The sequence below is a fragment of the Rhinolophus sinicus genome, linkage group LG12 (assembly GCF_036562045.2).
Source record: "Rhinolophus sinicus isolate RSC01 linkage group LG12, ASM3656204v1, whole genome shotgun sequence".
In the NCBI taxonomy this organism is placed as follows: Eukaryota; Metazoa; Chordata; class Mammalia; order Chiroptera; family Rhinolophidae; genus Rhinolophus; species Rhinolophus sinicus.
Window position 1 is genome coordinate 23,564,090 of NC_133761.1, and position 12,517 is coordinate 23,576,606.

The following is a 12,517-nucleotide window of genomic DNA, read 5'->3' on the forward strand; positions in this document are numbered from 1 at the left end:
TTTAAAACCTAGTTATTGGAAATAGTTTTGAAACAGATACATATTGAGCTAATTCTTCTAGATGGACTAGCAAAGGTTTGGGAAGTGAAGGAATACAAAAGTGAGACAAGATCCTGGGCTTGGCTGGTGCCTCTGGTGTGATGGCTCTCAGCACCCATGCCATCAGCTGCCAGCACAGCCCTCTGTCTATAGCCACCTCTGAATTCAGGTCACAGGTTCAGAATCCTTTGAAAAGGCTGTGACTTTGCTGTTATGGAATTTTGGCCAGAAACAAAAGAAGGCTTCCGAGAAATCAATGTTGTTGTGCTCCACAGAACACAGACAACCTCTGGCCATTCTGGAAGACATTCACAACAGATGTCTAGTTAGCAACTGCAAGTTCTGGGTGAGCGTCTCTAATGAGAAGATCTGTGATTGCTGATATAATAACCTCTCTCCCAAACATGGAACTTTAGATTCTGTATAATACAGCTTATGTATATATGTATGTATGTATGTATGTATGTATGTATGTATGTATTATGTGTATGTATATCCTCTTCTTTTTTTGTTTCCCATGAGCTTTCCCACAGTAACCTTGTGAGGTTCACAAAACAGCTTTGAGCTCCATTGGTCTGATGAAGTATCTTGCCGGGACATCTGCATATACTTGGGCAGGTCATTCACCACAACCAGATGACACTAAGGGGCAAGAGAGGGCTGAGATCCATCCCACATTCTTTTCACCAAGCCTAGTGTCTGTGGGGCTACCCCCACCCAGAGGGGACACCTTTTCTAATTAGGACAACACCATGTGGACTAGAGGTAGCCCTGTCTCTGGATATTGATGGGATTAAACAACTTGTCCAAGATCCATTTAGGAATTAACTACTTTTCTTTCTCTCCTAATCAAATTCTCTTAATTAAACTTGCATTCCATTATAATACCCTAATACAGACTTCCAGACAAATAAACATCATTCTCAGAATACTCTGCAAGCATAAGTTTATTGATTGCTTCTCTCACTTTTAGGTCTCTTTCTCGTTTTATTTTTGGCTTTTTCTTTACTGGACTACCTACAGTATTTGCTAATTACAAGTTAATAGAGGTCCACCATAAAGCAAAGCGTTTTACAAACTATGGGGACTAATTTAAGCTGCATACATATGTAAATATCAATTATAGAAGTAGATGGAAAGACAAGTAAATACTATCACAATTTTATTAAAAGTGACGTTTTTGAATAATTTATTTGACATGTAAAATATGGTCTCATATATTATATCAGATGTTTATATCCTTAAATTTCAGTGATCACTGAGTAGATATTTTTAGAGATTTACAAATCTCTGAGGCCTCTCAAAGGGTGGAGTTGAATAGAAATGTCTATGAAACTTTGCTTCCAGTTTGACACTTGTGCTCTCTTTATTTCACGTGTACCCTCAGAAAGCTGGAAGGTAGGGCACCACTACCTCTAGGCAGCCTCCCCCCTCCTTCAGTGTGACTTAGATGCTCTGAGAGTTCCTCTTTCAGGGCCCTCATCACGCTGCTGCTTCTGCTCATTCGTTGACTTTTCTGTCTTCCGCAACTAATAACTCCTGGAGAACAGACAGCTTGTCTTTGTTTTTGTATTCACAACTTCCAACATGTAGCAGGTGGGCAATACATGCTTGCTGAATGATATCTGAGTTGAAGAGAAGAAAGCATGAAGTTTGTCCCTATAGATCTAAATTCATAAATAAGGAGTGGACTTTAAATTCCCTATCCAGAAATCTAGAGAAGATATCACAGTCAGAGAGACAAAAATTCAGAAGACTCACTTGTCCAGAGACTCGTTGAGAAAGCTTGTAACCTGCTTGGAGGCCCTAGGGGAAATGTGTAGATAAGTACCTATGTAGGAGCAATGAAAACACCTGTAACAATGTGCCCAGTCCAGGAAACTTGAAAAGAGGTACCAGGAACTAAGAGTCTGAAAGAACAGGTCTCAGACCCCTCTTTCATTCCTTGCTCTTACTCTCCTCTCTTCTAAGATATAGACAGGCAAGCTGACCGTCCCAAGCATCAAACTCCCTATTGATAAAACAATCAGATTTGACCAAAGTCCTTCCTAGCCCTAACTTCCCATGAATTTTTACTGCTAGAAATCAGTCATACTTCTGTCAATGTTCCAGAAGGGGGCAGCATTTATTCACAGTAGGGAAACCAAGAAAAAGTTTTTTAGCTGGTTTTCAAAGCAGGAAAGGTTGGGAAGTTGGATGAAAGGGACACTGGAACTCTTTCTTGAATTTGGTGCGAGTAAATAAGAGTGTCAAGAGTAGGAAAGTGGGTGAAAACCCGGTATCCTCTGTGCTTTGAGGAGGGCATTTAGTGAGGAACGAGTCAAATAGCTCTATGAGGAAGGGATCGATCAGTCCTTCTTGTTCATTCACCATTGAATCCAATACTGAACACAGTTTTTGGCACATAGTAGCTGCTTAATAAATGAGTGACTGATGAAGAATGGGGATGGAATGGGCTCTCAGTGCAAGTTTCAGGTATACGTGTGAAATAGGCCAATCTATCTTTGGAGCTTCTATCTTTATACCATTCTAGGGCTCATCCCTCCTTCCATGACTGTGACAGCTCTACTAACCCCTGCATTCTCTTCTTTACTATTACTGATACATCCATCCGTTTGCTTAATAAATATATTGAACCACCTGATACATACCAGATTTTACTCCAACTTTCCTACCCTGACAAAATACATGCTCGTTAACCTTATGCCTTAAGACATAATCGTTCCGAAGGATAACTCTATTAAGAAGCAGTGTTACAGCTAGGATTAAACCCTTTTTTAAATACAGAGGGTGCCAAAAAATTGTATACACATTTTAAGAAAGGAAAAAAGTGTTAAAATTGTAATTATATATACCGATAACAAAAGATGAATACAAGTTATGGGTATACATTTTTTTGGCACCCCCAGTATGTGCCAGGAGATGAACTTTACAAAACAAAAACAACAACAACAAAAAAATGTGAGTCTCTAATATATCGGTAGAGAAGATGATAATTTGAGGCAAGAGGACCTGTTCAGCTCCTCAGGAATCCCACCACCTATGTGAGCTCCCCAAGTGTGGCCTTGATTGCTTTATTTCAAAACTTTATTTCAAAACTTTATTTCAAAACTTTATTTCAAAGTTTTTATCAAAACTTTATTTCAAAACAGCCAGTAGGAAGGGGAAAGGAGCCTTAGAGATCATCTATTCCACCTGCTTCCTTTTTCAAATGAGGAAGTGAAGCTAGGGAGGTTATTTCCCCAACGTACTGCTGACTAATTATAGATCAGAGTCTAGAAACAATTTTCCAGGCTCCCTGTCCAGGGCTCTCTCCTAGGGGTCTTTTTTAAAAAAAATTTCATCTTTACCTACTCACTGTTACAGATTTTTGTTTGTCTGTTTGTTTGTTTTTTAACAGACTTTAATTTTAGGGCAGTTTTAGGTTCACAGAAAAATTGAACTTATCAATTAGTTCTTTCATGGATCATGCCTTTGGTGTTGTATCTGAAAAGTCAGGGCCAAAGCCAAGGTCATCTAGATTTTCTCTTATGTTATCTTCTAGGAGTTTTATTAGTTTTGCATTTTACATTCAGGTCTATGATCCATTTTTAATTAATTGTCATATTTTATTTAAAGGAGTGGGTGCTAATGTAAATGGCATTGTTTTTTAAATTTCAAATTCCACTTATTCATTGCTGACTCAAGTCAAATCAATTGGCTTTTGTATATTAACTTTGTATCCTACAACATTGCTATAATAGCTTATTAGTTATATTAGTGGCTAATGGCTAACTGGTTACAGCTGATGGCCATGTGTAATGCAGGGACTCTGGTCCCACTCCCTTCACAAGAACGCAGGATATGGTGAGGCCAAAAAGGAACAACAGGGGAGCCATAGATAGGGGAGTCCTACCACTATATTCTCACTGGCAGCTGGTCGAGACACAAAAGCAAACATCCGTCAGTACCCCAACAAGGGGTCTTCCTGCATCCCAGTCTCGTTGGCAGCCGGGTGAGACACAGGAAGTAGGATCCACAGGATCCGCAATCCACCATCCACACTTGCTAACCCCACTTTCTAGCCGCAATCCGCTGCCCGCTTCTCTGCCAACCAACCAACCAACCAACGTAGCCACAGAAGTTATATTAGTGGCTAATGGCTAACTGGTTACAGCTGACGGCCAACTACTACCCGAGCCAGCACCTTTCCATATGAGGCCAAGAGCCTGGAAACTGCTCTCTGGGACTCTGTCCCCACAGTTCCATAAGTTTTTTTGTTGATTCTTTTGGATTTTTACATGGACAGTAGTGTCATCTGCAAAGACAGTTTTATTTTTTCTTTCCCAATCTGTGTACCTTTTATTTCCTTTTTTGTCTCAATTCTTTAACTAGGACATCCAGCACGATGTTAAAAGGTAGTAGTAGGAGACAACATCATTGTCTCATCCCTAATCTTCGTAGGAAATCTTCTGGTTTCTCACCAGTAAATATGATGTTAGCTGTAGGTTTTCAGTAGATGTCCTTTATCAAGTTGAGGAAGTTTTCCTCTATTTCTATTTTGCTGAGAGGTTTTTGTTGTTTTGTTTTGTTTTGTTTTATCATGAATGTATGTTGGATTTTTCAAATGCTTTTTCTTCACCTATGATGATCATTTGATTTTTCTTCTTTAGCCTCTTGATGCAATGGATTACATGAATTGATTTCCATATGTTGAACCAGGCTTGCATTGATGGAATAAATCCCACTTAGGGTACACAATTCTTTTTATACATTGTTGAATTTGATTTACTAGTTTGCTTTTGGACAGATTACTAGGCTCTCCCATGCATCTATCTCCTCTTTCTCCAACACTGGAATAATAATCCAGATGCAAGATATTCCTCTAAAAGCCACACCCTGCCAGTCTGCATGAACGGCGAAAGCCCATCAGCCCAGGAGTGAGGCCTGATTTTGAATCCAGCTCAGCCATTCCTCCACTATGTAAATCTGGACCAGTCATTCATCTTCCTGAGCACACGTATCTCACTTATTTATCATGTAAACACTAAGGATATCCAAATATGGCATTTTAAAGCAGCTTCTCAAATTTTTCATTGTATCAGTAACTTGCTTTATTTCTGTTGAGCGGATTAAATGCACTATGTATGTGAAAATATTTCTTTTTCCTCTCTTTTTTGCTATCTTGAGATTGCACTTCCCAATAAAGCATCAACAGTCAAGCCTTCCCATGCATTCTGTTTTCTAAAAAACTTGAGCCATGATTTTCATTTAAAGGACCATTATTATTAAGAACATCATCGCAACATTTTTTTCTTTTCATTCGTTTGCTGTTTTAAGTTGCTGGCTACTCATCAAGCCTATCCCTAGGGAACAATTTTATTTAGGTGAAATCAAGTTTAAAAAGTGCACTAAATGCAGCTCAGAGGAAGAAAATACATCCCAAAAGGGCAACACGAACACGAAAGGTTTTTCTGTTGGAATACCTGCCCCTTCTGTTTCAGGAACGCCTCTGCTTTCACAGCCACCTGATTCATGCTAATAGCTCCAACTAAATCCCCTTTAGAGGCCTCCTTTAGGACGGTCCCATCACATGGTCCCTTGAGGTGGGTACCTGGGCATAAACACACACTCGCGCGCAAGGTCTAGAACAGTTTCTCCATTTCACATTTTCTAAGGTCGAAGGCCATGGTTCCCCAGTTTTCCTCTTTGCAGATCTTCTCATCAAAGAAAAACCCGTCTGTCACAAAATATATAGGAATTACATACTCTCAGAGTAAATGGCCTTGAAGTCAATCAGTTTAGCCCTAAGAAAAAGTCCCTACATGATCCTTATTTTTCCCATTTTGCCTCATACCAGTGAAGTTTGATCACAGACCCGTGTTTGGAAACCGCTGGCAGAGGGACAACTCAGTTAATGAGCTAAATAGAGAACTGGGACAGGCTGATTCACCTCACCAAGGTGAGGAATGTTCCAATGTAGACAGACACCAGGAAATACTCAATTCAAAAGAGAACAATTTAGGATCAACCTCAACATTGTAAATGATTCAGACCACTGTACACCTGAGAGATATTCTATAGTGAAGTAGACGGCAGAGCACTGGTCAAGGAGCCCAGGCGCCTTCTCTTCCTTTTGCAGAGATCATGCTTACAATGAAAATAGATGGCCCGGTTTTGTATTATTTCTATGACTATTATTTTAATATAATTTTTCTGCAAATATATCTGAGGTATTATGGCCAATGCCATAGAGCACTGAGTAAGATTAACACCCATGAATATGTGTCTGTTTGTTTGTTTGTTTGCTTTGAGAACATGACCCTCCTGAGTGACTCTGTGGCCTTGGCAGAGTGTGAAGTTCTTGGTGTTTTAGGGATCATCCAGAGTATGACCAGACACAGTCCCTACCCTTGAACTCCTAACTTGCCGAGTTTATATACACACAGAACACAGAGTATGAAAAACACAAGGCATACCAAAGCATTAATTTTATATTTGGTTTTGCTGTCTGCTTTAATTCCCTAATAGAAGGAAAGAATGGGAGGAAGGGAGGGAAAGAGGGAGGGAGGGAAAATGGAAAGCCATGGTAGTGGTTCCCAGAAAGAAAGGCAATGGCTGGTGGGAGATTTATGGGAAGTGAGAGCCCTGATCCTGCCCAGCTTGTCCGGGAATTCTTCCTACTGGAGGGTGATTTGTTAACTGCTGTCTGGTTAGCCTTTCCAAGGAGTCAATTTTGGACTCTAATCCTCACATTTAGAATCACCAAAGCCAAGTCAAGGTTGTTTTCCAGGAACAGGGTTTTATAGGATGAGGCTACTTTGTGCATTGTGTGATAATTGGTGAATATTCCACTTCATATTTAAGAACAAAGTCAGGACATAAAAAAGTGGCAGTATTGCCATAGCTTGGAAAACATTAATTTTTAAAGAAATTTTCTTTCTTTCCAGCATAGATATGGCCCCATGTGACAATGGGTATGAAATGGTTAAGCACTCAAACCTCTGAACTCCCAAAGTCATGAAGGACTTTCGCTGACATTTCAGAGTAAATAGCAAGACACCAATGATTCTGTTTAGTAAACTACTTTTAAGTTAGGACATAGGAATAACAACAACAACAGTAATGGCAGCTAGCATGTATTAAACTCTTCCCACATACCAGCCACTGTCCTAAACAGTGATATCACGTGTGATATCGCATTGAGTCCTCACAATATCCCAGAAAGTTGGTTAATAGAGTTATGTCCATTCGACAGAGGAGGAAACTATGTCTCAGAGAGTTCAAATAACTTACTGAAAGTTAATTAGATAACAAAGGTGGAGCCAGGATTTGAGCCCAAGCAGTTTGACGCAAAGCCCCGTGGCCTTATGACCGTTATACATTTCTTTCCATTCTAATAGCTACTTTTCTCACTGTAGTGGGAAATGGCTGAGACATCTTTTCAGTCACTCTGAGCATTAAAGTCAAATAGACATAGATTTAAATTCCAATATGTGACCTTAGAAAAGGTGCTCCATTTCTTGGAGGCTTAGTTTTCTTATTTGTAAAATGGAGATATTTATACCAGTCTGCAAGACTCCTGTGAAAGTGAGAGGTAATACATGGTAGCCCTTCAATACGTGGAGAGTATTGCCACAGCACAGACAGGACACAGACTGTCAAAATCAAAAAGGGAAAATGTCCGACAAACAAAAGATGCAGAGCCCAGGCACTTTTGACACATCTCCAGGGTAAGGGATAATTGGTAGTAAATCATCTTCAGGAAAATTGAAAGAAGAAAATTCCCTTTAAGCAACTCCGTTGATAAAGTAAACTTTTAATTATGCTTGCAACATAAGAGATTTCAGGTAACAATGTAAAAAACAAAACAAAACAACAACACCACACACACACACACACACACACACACACACACACACACACACAAATAGCATCAGTAGACCTGTACAAAGAAAAAAGCAAAACCCAAACCATTACAAAAGATTATGCTCTGAGCCGTACCAAGACAAATTAATTCACATAGTAAAGGAGGAATTAAAGCTTATGTCAGAACCTATATGCCTGTCATATATAATGCAACATGCACAAAAGTAGCTTAAGTTAAACCCCATGTGAAACCAGACATAGTTTTCATCCTATGTTGTGGAGGTGTCATGTCTACAATTCTATTGTTGTCTCAATGAAGCTCTAGGTTGGAGAATCACTGTAGCAGAAGCCAAGACTGAGTGGACATTCACTGGCTATTGCCGCCAAGAATCTGGTGTGCAGTGCAGGAAAACAAGTAGATGACAGAGCTTAGAGAAGATCAGCTGGGCCAGGTCTCCAGCCTTCTTGTACTCTGCATTCTCTAAGGAATGTGGTTTCCCAGTCAAGTTTCACAGCCTTTCCACTAAAGATCTAAGATGAAAAGAAAAAAGAAAAAACAAAACAAAAAACTTTAGGAAGGAGACAGTGTAAATGATAGCACAAATAGCAGAAGCACAATGTAAAATAGCCTGAGAGGGAACCTGCTGTACAAGCAGCAGGAATCTCCATGAGCATTTTGCTACCATCAGCTGTATTCCTCCATTCATAGGTCCCTAGCTTCACAGTGCACTGTAATGGAAAGGGAAAAATTCATGAAAATAAGACCTATTTTTTTGCTAGTTTGTTTTGTGTACATAAATTGTGAAAGCAAGAGCTTGAATTAAAAATAATCAGTCAATTAAACTAAAAATTGTGAGATTTACTTAATTGTTGTCTATTAAAACAAAATTAACAATCTCAATGCCTATGGAGGGAAAATTACTGCATTCCCAGCCTGTTTGGAGAGACACGAAGACTTTTATCCATAAAATGTCACTACTTTCAGAAACTGGCATTTGAAAACAGCTACTAGGACACAAAAATATAACTGACAGTATTCCTTATTTTATCCTGTGCCATGGTTTTTTAATCTCCTATTATTACTTTAATACCTAGTAGGTACTCAATGGACATTTGTTAAATAATACGAAGAATTTGCTAAGGAATTTTAAATCACATTTCAAGAGCAAGGGCTTTGAGACCAAACAGACCTTACCAATTCACTGTATCTTTAAGTAAGTATTTTTTTTTTAACTGCTCTGAGCCTCAGATTTTCCTTTTAAAAATGTCAATATGTAATTACCTCTTCCATTGAGTGGTCATTTAGATTAATGAGATAATCCATATAAAACTCTTAGGTCAGAACCAGACTCATAATGAATGCTAAAAATGTTGGCTATTAACACATTTATGCCTCATCTTAGGCAGCTAATGTACACAATTCTTTAATCTGCCTCTTTGGCCATACAAGTTATACATTAAGAATTTTTTGTCACAGTATCAAGCATTTTGTCATTGTAAAATTACACTTTTTGGTAAAGACTTGTGGGACTCATCAATAAACAGATGAGTAAAACGTATCTCAGAATTTGATCTCTTCATGGCTTCATGGGAGATTATTGGTAACAGGAGATGGATGTGGATTCAAGAGCAGAGGGCACAGCACAGTGACCAGAAGGAAAGAAGAATTCACTCCTAAGAGAAAAGGAAAGGCCCCATTTTCTGATGCTGAGCCTTTATACCGTGTCTGACAAGCACTACTGGAAAAGACATTTCGAGAGCGGGTAGTTCATAATAACAGTTACATGGGGAGAAAAAGATGCTCCTTCCCACTTCATTTTTGAAAAGGAAGAAAATGGGGAGGAGGAAAAGAAGCAAAAAAAAAAAAAAAATCACTATGCACAAAATAGAGAAGATCAAGGTGGGGCTGTGGAGAGCACGGTGGTACAGGGGACAGACCCAAGCTTTACAATGGGATATATTTAATTATTTCTAGCTCAGTTATTTGCTCCGTAAGCTAAGTACCTTGCTACTTGACCATTTGTGTCTCTCTTGCTTCATCTTTGTAATGGTAATAAAAATGTAAAGTGTCCAATCCATTTCCTAGCTCATAAAAGGTACTTAGAAAATATTCGCACATGCTGCAGGCAAAGAAGTTACAAAAATGATTGCAGAGACATTGTTTCTTGCATTTGCTTACTCATTTCTTCCATAAGCATTCCTGGTAATTGTGGTAGAGTCCAATTAGCTAAGCTGAAACTACATTTCCCAGAATCCACCACTTACTAAATACCACTGAATAATACACTTTAAAATGGATAATTTTATATTATATGAATTCCATTTCAGTAAGAAAAAAAAATAAGGTGATAGTTATAAATTTGATATCCTTTAGTTAAAAAAAGTTTATATATATAGTTTAGAGTGAAAGAGAAGAGGCTCCATTGGAGTTTATGGATACTAAACTGGTAAAAAGTGTGTTCTTTAAACTAGATATTTCCAGTGATAAGATCAGATGCTTTCCACATTTGACTACAATCTGCTTCGTATATTATTCTTTGCTCTGTTATTTTGCTACAAGCCTGTCATTGATTGGCTTCTTGATGTGCACATAAAATCAATTAACATTCAGCCTCTGAGAATAATTCTCTTAATAGGTTACTGCTTTCACCATTTAGCCAACAGAGAAACATTTCTTTCCACACTGCCCCATACTTACTCAGAAAGGCATTTGGTAACACTTATCAGCCTGCACATGCCAGCAATTAGATGTCAATAGAATTTCTATGTTCATTCCTCTGTATACAAGGAACATATTAGCCAAAATTTCCAGTCCTCTCACAGTTTTCTAAACTCATCAGTTTTTGTCCTTTTGTCATGGGGTGAATTTAGAGACATCAGATAAAGGTCCACATCTGCCTCCAAATTTCCCGTAGAAGGGAGACAGCATGAATATAAATATTAGGCTGGTGCAAAAGTAATTGCAGTTTAAAAGGTTAAAAATAAACAGAAAAACTGTAATTACTTTTGCACCAACCTAATGTCAAGATTGAGAATATGCCCGGCCAGTTTTCTTTTCCTCATGTTTCAGGAGGTACAATGAAGAGCCATTATTTAACTCTTACAAATACAATTTTTCCTCCAACTGCTAACTCAGTTTTGTTTTTTGTTATTGTATTTCTTTCTTACTCCAAGGATCTAATCTGAAAGTCATTGTCATAGAAATTTCTGACCCCCATCTCCCTCCAGTATCCTCTCGCGCTATTCTCTGGCCACAGGAGCTTACATTTAGGTCCTATAACATGGAAAACTCATCTCCATACCAAGATGGGTTGCAGTTGCTGCTCCTTTTGCTTGACTATTCTTCCTTAGCAATGGCATGTGGCTACACCTTTTTCATCACTGAAGTGTCAAGTCATTTGGTTCCTTTTCACAATGGGTTTCCCTAGTTATAGCAGCCCTCTCAAGTCAGTCATACCCTACCACATCCCCCTGTTTATTTTTCATTTTCTGTATCCCCTCACTAGACCATATGGTCCTTTGCATAGGGACTCTGCCTGTATAGTTCACCGGTGTCTTCCCAGAGTTCTGAACAATGCTGGAGCAGAGAGTAGATGCACAATTATAGTAACATCTTGGTTGACTGACTGATAAACTAGCAGGCACTAATCATGCCAATACATGTGAAATTAAAGTGTGATTCATGGTAATGCCATTCCTTATAACAGAGGATGCTGAAAAAGATCACACATTTATGTATGTATGCATGCAAGTATATATGTAGTAGGTTGCTTAGGGCTTTTTTTTTGGGGGGGGGAGAAGCAGGTTATAATTTCAGTTTTGATACAATGATTTTGAAGTATTTCTGATATCCCAAGAAGTGATATCAATTTTGTACATTAGTGATATCAATTTTGTACATTAGACTGGACTAAAAAATTAGAGGCATGGGCTAGAGATACATTAATAAGACATTGGCTTCTGGGTGGTTATTAAAGGTGGACATGGATAAGATTATCTAGGAATAGCAAGAAGAATAAGAATAGAGGTATGGCAGTAAGAATGGATAAAACTGGAAAGGGAACAGGACAGGAGTGGTCAGTGAGGGAGAAGAATAACCATGCAAGTGTGGTTATCCTGTTACGGGCTGAATGTTTGTGTCCTCCCAAAATTCGTATGTTGAAGTCCTAATCCCCAATGTGATAGTATTTGGAAGTGGAGAAGTAATTAGGTATTACCTCCTTTGAAATAATTAGGTTTAAATGGGGTCATGAGGGTGAAGCCCTCATGATGGGATTAGTGCCCTTATAAGAAGAGGAAGAGACACCAAACTCTCCCTCTCCTCATGTCCATGAAGAAGAGGTCATGTGAGGGCACAGTGAGACATTCGCCTGAATGTGTGTCCCCACCAGCAACGAATCTGCTGGCACTTTGATCTTAAACTTCCAGCCTCCAAAACTGTGAGAAAATAAATTTCTGTTGTTCAAGCCACCCAGTCTGTGGTATTGCATTTATAGCAGCCCAAGTAGGCTAAGACAAGAGCATTTCAAGTAGGAGAGAATTGTACAATGTGTGATAGGCTGCTGAGCCTGCAGTAAGATGAGGGCTGAAAAATAATCCCTAAACTTAGTCACATGGAAGTCGCTGATAA